This window comes from Suncus etruscus, chromosome 9, assembly GCF_024139225.1.
Source record: "Suncus etruscus isolate mSunEtr1 chromosome 9, mSunEtr1.pri.cur, whole genome shotgun sequence".
Lineage (NCBI taxonomy): Eukaryota > Metazoa > Chordata > Mammalia > Eulipotyphla > Soricidae > Suncus > Suncus etruscus.
The window spans coordinates 33,551,342-33,568,743 of NC_064856.1; the positions used below are offsets into that span (position 1 = coordinate 33,551,342).

General features: G+C 43.7%; 1 long non-coding RNA gene and 1 other non-coding gene across 2 annotated transcripts in view; both read right to left on the reverse strand.

Annotated features, from left to right (window-relative positions):
- The window catches only part of LOC126019173 (uncharacterized), a 168,047-nt gene that overhangs the window by 134,647 nt on the left and 15,998 nt on the right, over window positions 1-17,402 (reverse strand). The gene's annotated exons all lie outside the window — the stretch shown is intronic.
- LOC126019773 (U6 spliceosomal RNA) lies at window positions 7,243-7,349 on the reverse strand. Its single transcript, XR_007499396.1, has one exon. It is a non-coding gene; the product is annotated as a U6 spliceosomal RNA (small nuclear RNA).

Here is a 17,402-nt window from a genome sequence, read left to right on the forward strand (position 1 = left end):
GTCACTAAGGAGGTTAGCTGCCTCTTAGCACATGTTTCTGTTCTAGTACCATCTATTTGAGAGAGAGGAGAGAGAGAGCGAGAGAGCGAGAGAGAAAGAGAGAGAGAGAGATCCTGATCTTAGCGCATCACTGAACATATGAAAGCCATGAATGTCACTGCAGTACTGGAAGAGGTGAAAACCTCCGAGTGTTACTCTATGAAATGGCTAACTAAGACTGAAATACCAGGTTTTCTTTCAGCTTGTTCTTATAATTGCATATGGGATCTTAAATGACTGAATCTTTTCAGCCCTCAGTTTCCTCTGATAAGAAAGATGGTTAATGCAATCAGATAAAGCAGTTAAATAAGGTGAAAGTCCGTGTATGTTATGCCAACTGGAGATATTATTTAGATGCACCCCAAGATGAACTGAAGGTGGAAGCTAAGTGGGCATCTACTGGATTTTAGAATAACCACCATGATGTCTCTGAGTTATTGATTCTGTAACTGACAAGTCTCATATTGCTTTTCATCTTTTTCTTTTCTCCTGAGGACTAGTTTGGATCATTCCACACAGTGTTCAGGGACTACTCCTTGGTCTGTGCATCATCCAGATGATGCCAAGGTATTGAACTGAGGTTGGTTCAGGAAAGAACCAACCATTTGATATATATATCATATATATATGTATATATATATGATATATATATATATATTTGAGGCACTGTGATTTATAATATTGTTTATGATATGGTTTTGTGCACACGACATTCCAGCACCACACCCTTTACCAATGTCTGGTTCCTTTTACCGTTGTCTCAGGGTTCCCTCCCATTTACCCTTAAGTTCCCCACCTTTGGTAAGCTTAGCTTTCAGTTTCTCTTGTCTTTGACCATTATTATTCCCTTACTGTGTTTCTTTTTCTTTTCTTTTTTTGTTTTTGGGCCACACCTGGTGATGCTCAGGAGTTACTCCTGGCTCTGCACTCAGAAGTTGCTCCTTGAAGGTGTGGGGGACCATATGGGATGCTGGGGATCGAACCCAGGTCTGTCCCAGGTCATCCGTTTGCAAGGCAAACGCCCTACTGTTGTGCTATCACTCCAGCCCCTACTGTGTTTCTTTATATGCCACATATGAATGAGAACATTCTATATCTGTCCCTTTCCTATATCACTCAGCATGATATCCTCTAGATCCATCCACAGAACAGCCAATTGCATGCTTTCATATTTTTTCAGGGTAGCGTAGAATTCCATGATGTATACCTACTATAGTTTCTTTAACCAGTCATCTGTTCTTGAACAACTCTTGGGTTGTTTTCAGTTTTTAATTGTTAAGCTAATGCTGCAACAAACATTGAAGTGCAAATCTCTTTTCAAAGTTGTGGGTTTTTTGTCCCTGTTTTCTTTCTAATCTCTTTCCTTTCCATTCCCTCGTTTCTCTGGTCTCCTCTTTTACTTTTGCTTTGTTGATTAATGTAGAAATGTAAATATTATACGAAAGAGGATGGTTATTCATATTTTCTAATCTGTTCAAAGGTAAAAAGCATTTTGCACCTAATTACCAAAAATCTTGTTGTTGCTGTTAAAAATAAAAAAAAAAAAAAGAGGGGCCGGGCGGTGGCGCTAAAGGTAAGGTGCCTGCCTTGCCTGCGCTGGCCTTGGACGGACCGCGGTTCGATCCCCCGGTGTCCCATATGGTCCCCCAAGCCAGGAGCAACTTCTGAGCACATAGCCAGGAGTAACCCCTGAGCGTTACCGGGTGTGGCCCAAAAACCAAAAAAAAAATAAATAAATAAAAAAAAATAAAAAAAGAAACATAAAGAAAAGAAACAACAAACCTGTTCCAGTTCATTGAGCTTAGCTGGTGGGTGAAAGGTTGGTAGGAACCATCCAGCTGAAGATAGAGCTTCTGGTGCCCATAAACTCTTAGTTTTCTGCTCTGCAACCAACCTCGCTTATTACTCCACCCATTCATTCAATGAGATGTAAGCTTCTGGGTTATGTCTGAACACATCAGAAATTTCAAGAAAGTGTCTGAATAAATTGTGGAGCCCTGGGGTAGCCAGGTGAGAATAGATTTTTAGAAACAAACAAATTACCTAATTCTTAGTCTGAGGCAGGGGCTTCATGATTCATTTCTTAAGAGATTAAGTCTGTATCTAGTTCCCATGTGAAAGAGAGAAAATTTGTTCCTTGAGCTAAGCCAGTTGTTGGGAAGTTCTGGAGAGTCACCTTTGGAGCCAATGTTGTTTGACTTTGGGATTCGATTCCTGATTTATGACGCAAGACCCATAGTGATTTTTCAGTTAAGAAGGCTGTGTGCTAGCCTCTTCTTTGGTAGTGGAAACAGGCTCTTCTTGAGTAATGAGTCTTGTTGTGATCGCTATCAGGAGGTGAGCTTCCCTTATTCTCTTTTCAAATCATGCAGTTGCAGAAACAGTCCTGTAAAACACTCAGCCAAGTAAAAACATCTCCTAACAGATGCTTGATTTGCTGTGCTGGGGGAAGTTTGAATACTTTTGGATACTTTTAGCATTCTTTTTTGTTAGGAGAAGCCAGGTAGATTTATTGAAACTTATTTGTAAAGATGTGAGGGGAGAGAAAGAAAGAAATACGTGTTCAAGAGAGAACACAGGCTTCTCTAGAGTGGTCATAGCAAGAAAAGAAATATGAGGCAAATAAGTGAGATATGTGTTCAAGGGAGAACATGAGCTTGAAGAGTAAGTCTTTTTTGATTGTTTGTTTTTACTTTGTTGTTGTTGTTGTTGTTTTACCATACTCAATGATGCTTAGGGTTAACCTGAAATTGCACTCAGAAATCACTCCTGGCAGTGGTCAGGGATCAAAAGGAATGTAAAGGATTGAACCCGGGTTGACTGTGTGACCTACTATCTCCAGCCCCAACCTCAGCAATCTTGAAGTTGCAAACCATATTTATGCAAATTAATGTTTATCACAAAGAACTTGTGAATAGTGACAATTTTAGGAAATGAGAGGGAGAGAGAGAGAGAGAGCTGAGAAGGAGTATGTTTATGAAATGCTTGGCAATTCTCTGGATGTTTATAGCTTGGGAATGGATACCAGCCTAAATCTGTGGTTGTTAGGGAGGGACCCCTTTCCCACCCTAGCACCACACCCAGTCTCCCCATCAACAGTGTTGATTCTGGAATCTGAACAGCAGGACCTTCTTCTCTCAGAGAACTAGGGTAAAAACTTTTTTTCTCCCTGCGTGCTTTCTGCAGCTGGAGCAAGAGACAGAAGAAGCTCGATAGCATGCCATTCTCTGCCTCTTCCTGCAGACTTTCACTTTGATATTGTTTGAATGTTTATTTTTGTTTGTTTGTTTTTGGGTCACATCCAGCAATGCTTAAAGCTTATTTCTGGCTCTACTCTCAGGAATTACTCTTGATGGTGCCTTGGGGATGCTGGAGATTGAACCCAGGTTGACCAGATAGAAGACAGCTCCTTACCCACTGTCCTGTCTCTCCAGCCCTTGAATGTTCATTTTTTTATTCTGTGGAGTTCCTTTGATTGCTTTGGGAAACGGAGAACTAGTATGCCCATGGATTTGTCCAGATATAGGGATTGAGTATGAACTAAAGAATTGGATCAGGATAAGACAGTTCCAGATAAGGAAAGTGCTTTCAGCTTTGCCAAATAAATTCTCAAATTCATGTTGCTGTCACACACACAGTAAGGACACTTAGTCCCACTGCTTTTAATTTTTGAATTGACAACAAATGAAAAAATTGCCCAAATCACTTTCAAAATAAAAAAAAATGTTAATCAGTATGAGATGCAGAGTTAAAAACTTGATAATTGAGTTTTGGCCACACCCAAATCACTTTTATTTAAGGGAGCTGAGATCTCTGGCCACAATCTCTCTCTCTCTCTCTCTCTCTCTCTCTCTCTCTCTCTCTCTCTCTCTCTCTCTCTCTCTCTCTCTCTCTCTCCCCCTCCCTCCCTGTTTTAGGGGCCACACACTCAATGAGTCTCAAGACTTATTCCTGGCCTCTGTGTTCCCAGATCACTCTTGGCAAGCTCAGGGGACCATTTGTGGTGTCAGGGATAGAATCAGAGTTGGTCAGGTGCAAGGCAGATACCACTACATTATTACATTGGCCGCACAACCTCTTCTTTTAAAAAGCATTATATTGGCTGGAGCCATAGCACAGTGGATAAGGCATTTGCCTTGCACAGGGCCTATCCAGATTCAATCCGTGGCTTCCCATATGGTCCCTTGAGCCTGCCTGAAGTGATTTCTTTGTTTTGTTTTTTTTGGGGGGGGGTCATACCCAGCGACTCTCAGGGGATTACTCTTGGCTCTGTGCTCAGAAGTCTCTCCTGGCAGGCTCTGGGGACCATATGGGATGCTGGGATTGGAACCGGAGTCTGTCCTGTGTTGGCTGTGTTCAAGGCAAATGAGTGCAGAAACAGGAGTAATTCTTTAACAGCGCCGCCGGGCAAGCCCCTCTCCGTCCATTCCTCCCTCCAGAAAAGCATCATGTATTAATGTCTGGAACAAAATCTCCCTAAATAAGGTCTCCTATGCATGACTCATTCTCAGCAGTTCACCATTAAATCATTGGCCATGCTTCTATTTTTAAAACCAATAGGCAAAACCTGAAAATAATTTTAGAAAACAAAATAAAATTTAATTTTAATTATTATTATTATTATTTGGTTTGGGGGCCACACCAGCTGTGCCTACAACTTATTTTTGGCTCAATGCTCAGGGATCACTTTTGGCAGGTTAGAGGAACCATATGGGGTTCTGGGAATTGAGGTCAGCCAAGAGCAAGGCAAATGCCCTATCTGTTGTACTATCTCTCTAGCTCTAAAATCAGAATTTGAAAGAAAGCCTAAAATTTTTTTTATATTTAATATATTTTATTTAAACACCTTGATTACATACGTGATTGTGTTTGGGTTTCAGTCATGTAAAGAACACCACCCATCACCAGTGCAATGTTCCCATCACCAATGTCCCAAATCTCTCTCCTCCCCACCCGAGCCCTGCCTGTACTCTAAAAAAATTTTTTTTTTTGGTTTTTGGGCCACACCCAGCAATGCTCAGGGATTACTCCTGGCTGTCTGCTCAGAAATAGCTCCTGGCAGGCACGGGGGACCATATGGGACACCGGGATTCGAACCAACCACCTTTGGTCCTGGATCGGCTGCTTGCAAGGCAAACGCCACTGTGCTATCTCTCCGGGCCCATCTCTAAAAATTTTTTTAAAAGAAATAAAAAGAGGTTCTTTGGGAAATGAGAAGAAACAAATAATTTAATATCTTGATTTGTGTGACCCCAAGATTGAGGAAAGAGCAAAGGCAGTGAAATTGCTCAGTAGTCTGCACGGTTTTAATCCCCAGTGTGGACCTCTGTTCTACATCAGGGTTTGCATGTGTGGGTTTTGGTGTCAACAGCACAGAATGATCTGTGGTATTTTATAGGACTCTGCATGTGAAAACAAAAACATCGGTATGATTTAGTTGATTGGATTTGAATCCACTAAACCGCAGTCCTGGACTCATGCACAAAATCTCGTCGTTCTGCTCATAAACAAATGCCCTGTCAGCCTTGTAGTTTAGCCTGTGGCTTTTATGTGTGTTAGAAGCAGCCAGGGCTCTGGATTGTATGCACCTGACCTTGGGAGGGGTTTTGATGATCAAAGTTCAATCCCCTTTCGGTGTTTGCTTTGTCTTCAGAGCTCCCTAATCTGGCATGAAGTTTTGGAGAAGGGTGAAGATTTCTTCTACCAGTTTTAGCAGAATTGAGTACAGCATTTTGCAAGATATCTCAGATTCCTTCTACTGCAATGCATTTACTCTAACAGGATACCAAAACACAATTATTGTCTGCAATGGTGCTGGGACAGTCACTCCCCTCCTACCCCACATCCCAACTTGAGTTTTGTTTGATCAGAATTAAATAAAAAGAAGCAAGGTGGTTGTAAACCTACAGAAGATTGAGAAGGAGGGTCTTTATTACTCGAGGGTTCTCTGATCAGGAGAAAACGTATCACTCCTGAATCCTCCTTCTGTCTGGAAGTCTATGATGGATGAATATTTTGGAATATGTCCACTATTTCCCTCAGTTTCCTTTTAAGTGTTCATATGCTGCTTTGGTCACTGATATAGTGAAGTGAAGACATAATCAATAAGATTTTCTAGAATCCAAATTTATCTGCTCCTTTGGATAATTAAATATTATTTCCTATCAAAGGCCTCCCATGAGCCATTTCTATGAAGCTGCTAGAGTTTCTACACCCAATGCCATCTTTCTTCATTTCTTTATTCTCCTTCAGCTGTCTTTTTTTCATTTGTTTGTTTGTTTTGTTTTTTTTTGGGGGGGGGCACACCCAGCGGTGCTCAGGGGTTACTCCTGGCTATCTGTTCAGAAATAGATCCTGGCAGGCACGGGGGACCATATGGGACACCGGGATTTGAACCAACCACCTTGGGTCCTGGATCAGCTGCTTGCAAGACAAACTCCGCTGTGCTATCTCTCCGGCCCCTCCTTCAGCTGTCTTTAGCATTCACACCCACAGTTGTTTCCAGGATCTGGGATGTGACTCAGTGTTAAACAGTACCCTTGTGCATGTTTCATACTAGTTAGTGTCTAGACCCTGGGTTTCGTTCTTAGCACTGTACAAACAAAACCAAAAAGCACACAAGGTGTATTTCCTGCATTAGATGAATTCATATGTTGACTTTCTTACAAATCTCTAAAATAGCATTACCTTGTAAAATATAATGTAAACACCACATGACATTTTCCAAGAGTTACATTAAAAAGGGAAAAAAAGAAGATTCAAAGAAATAGTTCAAATGGCAAGGCACATGATTTACATGTAGAAGTCTGGGTTTGATCGCTGACACCGCAGAGTCCCTTGAACACCAAATACAGAGCTGGAAATATCTCCTGACACTGCCAGGTGTGATCCCCAAACAAATAATAAAATCAACAAAAACTAATACAAAATGGGGGCCAGAGCTGTAGCGCAGCATTAGGGCATTTGTTTGTCTTGCAGGAGGCTGATCCAGGACAGAGCTGGGTTTGATCCCCAGCATACCATATGGTACCCCCAAGCCAGGAGCTATTTCTGAGCACAAAGCCAGGAGTGTTCGGGTATGGCCCCCAAACAAACAAGAAAACAAAAACAAAACAAAACTAATACAAAATGGGAAGAACAGGTGAAATAAATAATAAATTATACTATTATGTTTATTAAATTCTAAGTGCTCTTTTTTTTTCTTTTAATATGGAATGCTTCATGAATTTGCGTGTCATCTTTGCGCAGGGGTCATGCTAATCTTCTCTGTATTGTTCCAATTTTAGTATATGTGCTGCCGAAGTGAGCACCTAAGTGCTCTTAATAATCATTTTACATTACAAAATGATAGTTCATAAAATATTTTAAACTTTATTTTGGACAAAGTCTACACATTCTGGGTATATTTTACTATAATTCTCCCACTTGCCTCTTTCCAGACCTTGGGGCCCAAGTGCGGTCTCTGGCTACCATATTGATTCTTTCATTCCGAAATAGATTTATTCTAGCTATTTGGTTCACTACAACCAATAAATCATAGTTTATACTATACAGAGTAGAAGTATACTACATACTAGGTATCTATTATATAGTCAATAAAATGACAAAAAAATTTAAAATAAGAACCAGCCACAAATAGTTAGCAAACTATTATAGACTATTAATGCACATTTGATGTCTTCCTGCATAGGGGCAATGCCTCTATTTCCAATGTTTCTCTCCTGCCCAAGACTGGAAGCACATTGAAAATCAGGCTCTATCCTCCTACACTTCGTTCCACCTTGCCATATCTGGACACTCACAGCAGTGGCAATAGTGACCAAAACTTTTCTGGAGTTTGCCTGTGACACTTGGTGCTTTGCCTCTCTGATCTCAGGAGCATTTTCTCTGAAACTTACTATAAGAAAGTCAGGCCTTTTCCATTTCAACAGCCCCTGGCCACCCAAGATGCAGGCATGAGTCATTTCATAGACAAAGTGAGGTTTACTGGAGGCCTTTGCTCAAACACAAAATGACTAAGAGAAGAACTGGGATTTAGGAGCTCTGAATGACTTCAGAGGTCCTTCCTTTTACTATAAAGTGTGTGTGTCACAAGTATATACATACACATAGGCTCACAGGTATCTACATATGTACACTCATGGATATGCACATGCATACATGTACCTACATGGCAACACATACATGGACATATATAAGCCTTCACACCCAAAGACTCACATGCATTTTATAAGAGGAACTAGAGAAGAGAGTTTCCCAACGTTGTTGAGTTCCATGCTTCTGAGTTTAATGTTTTACCTATTGGAGCTTGTGGGTAAAACCAGTTAAAGCATTTTCTCTGAAACTTACTATAAGAAAGTCAGGCCCTATCCATTTCAACAGCCCCTGGCACCCAACTTCCCATTAGTACAAGGGTACTTTACTGCAATGTTTGTTCTGACCATTTGTTTAAATCCCTGAGAAAACTTATAGAGTGGGGTCAAACTCCCTCCACCTGGTCCAGGCACCCCTGCTATTTTAGCTCAAAGCTCTGTCTCCAACTAGCCTCCAGCAGACCATGGATGCTCTTCTGTTGTCCCTGTACTCCCTCCCAGGGATGTTGATGGTCTAGGGAGGAAAGTCAACTTTTATCATCTGTTCTGGGGTTAGGTAGCAGTGAATTGTCCTTCACTTGTGTACTTGATTCCAGGAGCTCAACAGAGCTGTGGCTTTGCTGTGGAGTCCAGTTCACTCCCAGTAGCCAGGATGGTGTGTTCTCAGCAGTGTCTCCAGACTTCCAAGCACAGGAGTAGAAGCTGGAAGTTTGCCTGCTAGGTTGAAGAACCAAAGATGTGTTGACTGAAAATGTCAAGTAAAGTTCTGGGGGTTAAGAAATTATTGGTTTAGGGGCCGGGCGGTGGCGCAAGAGGTAAAGTGCCTGCCTTGCCTTGCGCTAGCCTTGGACGGACCACAGTTCGATCCCCCGGCGTCCCATATGGTCCCCCAAGCCAGGAGCAACTTCTGAGCGCATAGCCAGGAGTAACCCCTGAGCGTTACCGGGTGTGGCCCAAAAAAAAACAAAAAAAAAGAAATTATTGGTTTAGAAATGGAAATTTTTTTTTTTTTTTGGTTTTTGGGCCACACCCGGTGGTGCTCAGGGATAGCTCCTGGCAGGCACGGGGGACCATATGGGACACCAGGATTCAAACCAACCACCTTTGGTCCTGGATCGGCTGCTTGCAAGGCAAACACCGCTGTGCTATCTTTCTGGGCCCAGAAATGGAAATTTTTATCTTTAGCTGGAAGTTTCAAGGGTTCTTGAGAAGGGAAGTTGGGCTAATGTGTAGTCCACATTGGGAAGCATGGGGTGCCTGGGATCCACACATCAAAGTCCCACCAAGAAAGACTTCTAAGTGTGGTTAACATTTGCCCACCCCAAACCCAGAATTTTAGCCTTTCTAAAGAATAGTAGTGGCCTTTCATTTAGGGGGTGGGGTCGTGGTTTTTGTTGCCTTAATTTTGAAAGCTTAAATAATCAATTTTTGTAATGTTGGGAGGGCCATTCATTCATCTACTGATTTTACCCAAAACCCCTCTCACAGACACCCCCAAAACCAAGTTGAATTGATCTTGGTTGGTGCTTGAAATCATCCACTACACTTACCCTATGACCCAACAATTCTGCACCAAGACTTAATCCCAAAGTTAGGAAAACACTTCTCTTTTTTTTTTGGGGGGGGGGGGGGAGTTTGGGTAACACCCAACAGTACTCAGGGGTTACTCCTGGCTCTACGCTCAGAAATTGCTCCTGGCAGGCTCGGGGGACCATATGAGATGCCGGGATTTGTACCACCATCCTTCTGCATGAAAGGCAAACACCTTACCTCCATGCTATCTATGGCCCCGAAAACACTTACCTTAAAGGCTATTTGTGCCTCGTGTTCACAGTCACATTTCTCAGTCACTAAAACACAGCCCTGACTGGAATCATGTAGAAGTGAGATGTAGAGACCCCCCGATGGAATACTGGTCTACTGTTACAAAGATAAAACTAGGGGCCAGAGAAATAGTGCAGGAGGTGAGGCTTTGGCCTTGCATGCAGCCAATACCAGTTCAAATGCCCAATACCATGTATGGGACATTAAACCCAGAGTGACCAGGGGTGGTCCACACCTCCACTAGCACCAAAAGATAAAACTGGAGGCAGGGGGCCAGAGAGATAGCACAGCGGTATTTGCCTTGCAAGCAGAACCTAAAGTGGTTGGTTTGAATCCTGGTGTCCCATATGGTCCCCCTTGCCTGCCAGGAGCTATTTCTGAGCAGACAGCCAGGAGTATCCCCTGAGCACTGCCGGGTGTGGCCCAAACAAAACAAAACAAAACATAAAACTGGAGGCAGGAGTGATAGCACAGTGGTAGGGCATTTGCCTGCATTAGCCTATCCCGGGTGGACCTGGATTCAATTCCTGGCATCCCACATGGTCCTCCCAGCCTGCCAGGCGTAATTTCTGATTGCAGAGCCCAAAGTAATTCCTGAGAACCAGTGTGTGTCCCAAAATCAAAAAGAAAGAAAGAAAGAGAGAGAGAGAGAGAGAGAGAGAGAGAGAGAGAGAGAGAGAGAAAGGAAGGAAGGAAGGAAGGAAGGAAGGAAGGAAGGAAGGAAGGAAGGAAGGAAGGAAGGAAGGAAGGAAGGAAGGAAGGGGGCCGGGCGGTGGCGCTGAAGGTAAGGTGCCTGCCTTGCCTGCGCTAGCCTTGGACGGACCGCGGTTCGATCCCCCGTGTCCCATATGGTCCCCCAAGCCAGGAGCAACTTCTGAGCACATAGCCAGGAGTAACCCCTGAGCGTTACCGGGTGTGGCCCAAAAACCAAAAAAAAAAAAAAAAAAGGAAGGAAGGAAGGAAGGAAGGAAGGAAGGAAGGAAGAAAGAAAGAAAGAAAGAAAGAAAGAAAGAAAGAAAGAAAGAAAGAAAGAAAGAAAGAAAGAAAGAAAGAAAGAAAGAAAGAAAGAAAGAAAGAAAGAAAGAAAAGAAAAGAAAAGAAAAAAGAAAACAGGAGGAGGGAGATAGCACAAAACGCTAGAGCACTTATCTTGCATGCCCTGGCACCCTATGATCCCTCCCACCAGTACTGCCAAGAATTACCTTAGTGACTCCCAACTTTGTAGCACCAAACCCCAGTTCCTTTCCTACCATGTCATGAGACCCAAACCCACTAGCAGAACTGTAGCAGATTTGGTACCACCAGGAGAGGCCTCTCTGTGCTCTGAAAACTGCTGTCAGGGAGTTCCCCCCCAAAATAATAATACAAACAAGCAAACAATACCAATACCAAACTGTACAGTTTGAGACGATATGGCCGGAACTTGAAGTGCTGAAGCAGAGGGGAGTTAAGTCTGGAAGGCTGTTTGACACTGGGCCTAGGCATGGAGGACACCCAGCTGAGAAGTCACAGCTTCAATGTTTTCTCTTTGTCTCCTCTGAACTGAATGAAATCACTTTCCCATCTGATCTTGCTCAAGGGAAAGGCTCAACTGGAAAACAATCAGCAGAGGGAAGAATGGAGACAGGTAAATAAACAGTTTAATGACTACAAGATAAAAGGAGCCTAAATGCCAGCGCTCCTCCATTTCACCCACTGTTTATTCAATAATCATACAGCCGATTACAGCCTGCCTAAGTGATGTGACGGAGCAGTAGTCTATAAATATGTACAGTATATATACATTCCTAGATAGAGATCATTGGGATGAGGCAAACGTGTTCTGACAAAGCAATCACTTTGCAAATAGTGCTCAATTTAAATTTTGCCAGTGCTAATTATCCTGATCCAGGAGAACTTGGGAAGTGTATGATTTATGGATCTCAAAACATTGAAGTACTTGTCATTGGTTTATGTGAACTAAAGCAGACATTGGGTTAAGTGAGATTTAGTTCTCTCACTCTGTTTCTCATCCTATACCAATACTTGCCTAGTGAGACACCTCCATTTTACAGTCAGACACCAAGGAAGGGACATGTGTCTGTCTGAGAGAGAACTGGCTCACTTTTCTAGGAAATGGCTGTTAAGAAAGACAGCTGAATAGCTGTGTCAGGAGAGGGCCATGGGGGACCAGAGAGGCAAGTTTCAGCTGCCTCGACTTAGTTCTTTGATTTGGGGTTCATGCCAGAGAACACTCAGTTTGAGAACTGATCTTGGGGCCACCCTGCATATATCTATTCTAGCTTCCATCCTTCAGGATTGCGAGCAAAGTTGTTTTTACCAGATGTCTTGAAGAGGCCTGGTGTTCTGAATTTGTGTGTGTGTGTGTGTGTGTGTGTGTGTGTGTGTGTGTTTTCACACATGTGCATGCGTGCATACAAGCTCTGCAGTTGGGGAATGCTCACTCTCATAACCTCAGTTAAACCCCCAGAATGAAATCTTGCACGCTGATGAGAAAGCTTTGAGAAGAGCTTAATTATGTGTGATTTTTTTCAATTCAGAAAAGAAAAAAAATTTTTTTTTCTGTTTTTGGAGGCCAGCTCCCCAGTTTAATTCTGACTGTAAGCTTTCCTGGCAGAGATTTAGTGGCCCTGAACCCTCCCCCTGGGTTGAAGTATTGATAAACCCAAATCCTCGGTGTTCTCCTGCCTGCAGTTCTGAGGAAGAAGAGAAACAATTAGATCACTGCTGCACATAAAAGGAAAGTTCGGTTTGATAAGTTTTGTTTCTTTTCCCTTTTAAAACCAGTAATAAAATCTTAACCAACCCAAACCAACAGGGCATTTCTGCTTAAAAAATACACACATATATACACATATATGTATGCACACATATGCATGTGTAATATATGTATATACACATATATGTATGTGTGTGTATATATACACAAAGTTTAAGAATGTTTTTTATTGCTCTAGCTAGAAAAACACAAAGCACCAAGGTCTGTCTGCCTTTCTGCTTGAGAGCAATCATTAAACGGCATCAAAAAACCCAGAGCTGGCTGTTGGCTGTGTTTTCTGAGTGGCTCGTTGGAAGAACAAAAGAAGCGAGGGAAAGTTTGACTTGATTTCCGCTGCAATTTGTTTTATGTCATCGCCACCGAAAGAATCTCAGGGCCCCACCACTTCCTGGATGCAGAGCTAGGAGGTGCGGGTGGGGTGTGTATGTGTGTGTGTGTGCTCGCGGTGTTGGGAGTCCGTTGAGATGTGCTGAAAGATCAGCAGGAACCCCTGCCAAGGCCAGCCGCGGGATGCAGAGCGCCAAGGAGGACGTTTTCTGAATGCAGGGGCTCGGCCAGAACTTCCAGAGAATCCTGATGGGCCCAGTGGCTACTTCTCCCCAGAGAAGAAAGGGCCACACCTCCAGGGTGATTTCTAGAGAATCTGCTTCTATCCTGACAACCTGTCGATCAATGCCATTCAAAGGAGGCAGGGCAAGATCATGGAAATGATCAATATTGACTTGCAAAGAACGTCCAGGTCCCTTCTAACTGAACCGATAAGGAGCTGTTTACTTGCCTGGGAAGTCGATGCAGAAACAGCCCAACCGGTCAGGCAGCTTTGGGGAGGGGGGCAGGTACACACTGAATGGTTGGTTGGGGAGCCTGCTGGGGTTTAAGGAGAGAGGGTTCTTCTGAGCTGAAAGCCTATGGCCCGCATCCAGCTAATAACCTCTGGAGGCAGGCAGGGGCTGATGGAGGGCCAGGTTGGTTTCCTGACACTTGCTCAAGGCTGCACTGAGGCTGGGTGACTCGGGTGGAATCCATCACAGTGCTCTCAGCTTCATGCAACTCGCCCTGAACAGGCCGTCTAATTGGCTTCTCGCAACTCCAGTTCGTGGAGGTTAGACCATGACTGGCCTGTTGACGAGATTGTTGAAATGAGTGGGTGAAAGGGCGCAGCAAGAGAAAAAGACACTGGGGCCGTGAATGCATTTGCCCAGCGAAGTGGATTTGTTAGTCTTTGGAACTCTGCAGAGGATTGCGAAATGCGTGTGTGTGTGTGTGTGTGTGTGTGTGTGTGTGTGTGTGTGTGTGTGTGTGTGTGTGTTAGAGAGACAGAGAGACAGAGAGAGACAGAGAAAGATAGAGAAAAACAGAGACAGAGAGGGAAGAAAAGAGGCAAGGAGAGAGAGAAGGAAGAGAGACACAGAGGAGAGAGAGAGAGAGAGAGAGAGAGAGAGAGAGAGAGAAAGGGAAAGAGAGAGAGAAAGAAAATAGGATGAAGAGGAGCCCAGAAGCAGCATCCTTATAAAATTCTCTCTCTCTCTCTCTCTCTCTCTCTCTCTCTCTCTCTCTCTCTCTCTCTCTCTCTCTCTCTTTCTCTCTCTCTCGTCCTTGGAAAGTTTAAAAAATTCAGGTTTTTTTTATTAGCCCTCTTTTAAATATGTCTAAAGGTTGGTGAATTAAGGATTTGAAGTTTTTGCTTTTCTTAAGTGGCACTGATCTAGGTAGGAGGAAACCTACCAAGGAAACTTCTGCATTTAAGAAACTGAAAAATAATGATTTAACACACCATGACCAGAAGACATGGAAGTTGCATGCTTATACGCTGTTCTTTTCCTTTTTTTAATAGACAGATGAACATTTCAATGCACAAAAGGCTATTGTGTAAAAAGACACTTGGATACTCCTTATAAAGGCTTCCCTTGTCCTTTTAAGGAATGTTTATAAGGTTAATAAATAGACTTCTGGGCCGGGTAGGTGGCGCTGGAGGTAAGGTGTCTGCCTTGCAAGCGCTAGCCAAGGAAGGACCGCGGTTCGATCCCCCGGCGTCCCATATGGTCCCCCCAAGCCAGGGGCGATTTCTGAGCACATAGCCAGGAGTAACCCCTGAGCGTCAAACGGGTGTGGCCCAAAAACCAAAATAAATAAATAAATAAATAAATAGACTTCTTCATCATGCATATTTTAAACAGCTCAACTCATACTCCCACGTTTATTTCAGAATTACTGGCCATTCTTGAAGGGAGGAGGCAGAACCATTCTCTCCCATTCATTTAGATTTGCCCAGGGAGCAAAGTGGAGTGGCCTTGTCCTGAGCTTATATGCTGCGGAGAAAATTCAAATAAGCATTTGGGGGTGCTAGAGAGGTAGATAGAAAACTGAGTAGGACATTTGCCTTGCACCGAGCCAAGCTGGGTTCAATCCCTGTCATCATATACGGTTCCCCCAACCCTGGAAGGAGTGAGTGATCCGATCCGTGAGCATAGAGCCAGGAGTTAGCACTGTTAGGTGTGGCCCCCAAACTTAAACCAAACTCAACAAACTAAACCAAAAATCAAGCAGGCATCTGAAGACTGTTTTCTGGTTCACAGTGGGAGAAAGTGCTCACACTTACAAGGCACCTTTGATTTTTCTCCCTCTCACTGGGCTTAGGTCTCACGTGGGTGATCCAATCACATACCTGTTGACCTTAATACCATCAACCAGGCCAATGACAAAATGGGCTAATTGGGAAACAGACAGCGGGTAAGAGGGCACAGTGGAAGGTGCCTTATTCAAGGGGAGATGGTGTGTGGACTCTGAATGGATGTGTCAAGAGCTCAGACCTGTTCTGCAGGCCCTTCACTTCAATGCTGCTGCAGGGGGAAAGCATCACTTCCGCTGGGGATGCAAGGCATGCCGGGACCTGTAGTTTGCTGATTTGTGCTGCATAGGGCCTCTCTAGCCTCTTGGTCTTGTCTTAGAAGGGCTCTGTGTCTGAGTGTTCCCACTCCCGTGCCTCTAGGAACAAAGTTAATCACTGCTTGAGATAGGGTTATGGTTCTGTGATCTGAGCACAGGTTGTACACGGGGGAGAACCAGATTTGATTCCCAGCACTGCATGGTTCCCTTCCCCCTGCCCCAGAAGGATCATAGGCAGTAGTCCCAAGCTGTGGCTTAAAAGCAACCCCCCTCCCCCCCAAAAAAAGTGGAAGAAAGAGACAAATAGAAATTTGAATGGTGCTAATTAAAAGCCAGCTATCAAATGCAGTTATCTCTAGGACAGATCTGGAAGTCCCAGGTGTGTGTATGTGTGGGGTGTGGTGTGGTGTGGTGTGATATGGTGACCCAGGACCCCAGATAGCTATATCTGGTGAACAGGAAGTAAAAAGGTTCCCATGGACTGCTTAAAGTAGACTCCCAACTCAGGAGTGACCTCTGGGGGGATGTTTGGGTGCTCTTATGTGGTAGAAATGGAACTGGGGTTGGCTGCATACCAGGCATGCATCTATTCCCCCGTACTATCTCTCTGTTCCAAAGTTATCTCTTTTTTTTTTTTTTTCTTTTCTTGTTGTTGTTTTTGGGCCACACCTGGCGGTGCTCAGGGGTTATTCCTGGCTGTCTGCTCAGAAATAGCTCCTGGCAGGCACAGGGGACCGTATGGGACACCAGGATTCGAACCAACCACCTTAGGTCCTGGATCGGCTGCTTGCAAGGCAAACACGGCTGTGCTATCTCTCCGGGCCCCCAAAGTTATCTCTTTTTGTTTTGTTTTGTTTTTGTTTTTGGGCCACACCTTGCGGTGCTCAGGTGTTACTCCTGGCTATCTGCTCAGAAATAGCTCTAGGCAGGCACGGGGGACCATATGGGACCTCTTCGAACCAACCACCTTAGGTCCTGGATCAGCTGCTTGCAAAGCAAACGCAGCTGTACTATCTCTCCGGCCCCCAAAGTTATCTTTTTAAGGTTGGAAATCAGAGGACAGCATTCTCCCTCCTCTCAAGATTGTTCAGGAAGGCAGCATCTGGCCACACCTTCTTTCTTCTGGCTTTTTTTCAGAAATCACTCCTGATTCCCAGGTCAAACTAGGGTTGATAAAGCAAACACCCTACCAAATATACTATCTCTACCATCTCGACAGTCCTCTTTTATCTATTTTTCCTCTCTCCTTTCTTTTTCCTTTAAAAGTGGTTTAAAACTTTTAAATTCCCAAGAATATACCCCCACGCCATTCTCCCACCACCTCCTCTGTTTTGCTGTCCTTGGGCCTGTTTTCATTGTTTTGTTTCTGATATTACACAAGTGGATGAAATCCGCCAATATTTATCCAAGTAAGTATCTTGACTTACTTTTACTTTGTTTCCTATAATCCCCTGGAGTCTTTTTCATTTTGTTGCAAATGATAAAATTTTATCTTTTGTTGGGGACAAGGGTTGGGCCATAGCTAGGGGTGTTCAGGGCTTACTCCTGGTTATGTATTCAGGAATCACTCCTGGGGTATTCAGGGGACAAATGTAGTGCTTAAGGCCAAACTTAGTATAAAGCAAATGTTTTAACTCTGTATTGTGTCTGATAGCCAGTTATTAATAAATATTCCTATATATACCCTAACTTGTTTTTTCTGGGGGCACAAACAGCTTTTTCTGGAATGATATCCCCGATTCCCAAGTTGACTTGACCTTGTGACTTTCACCCCAATCTCT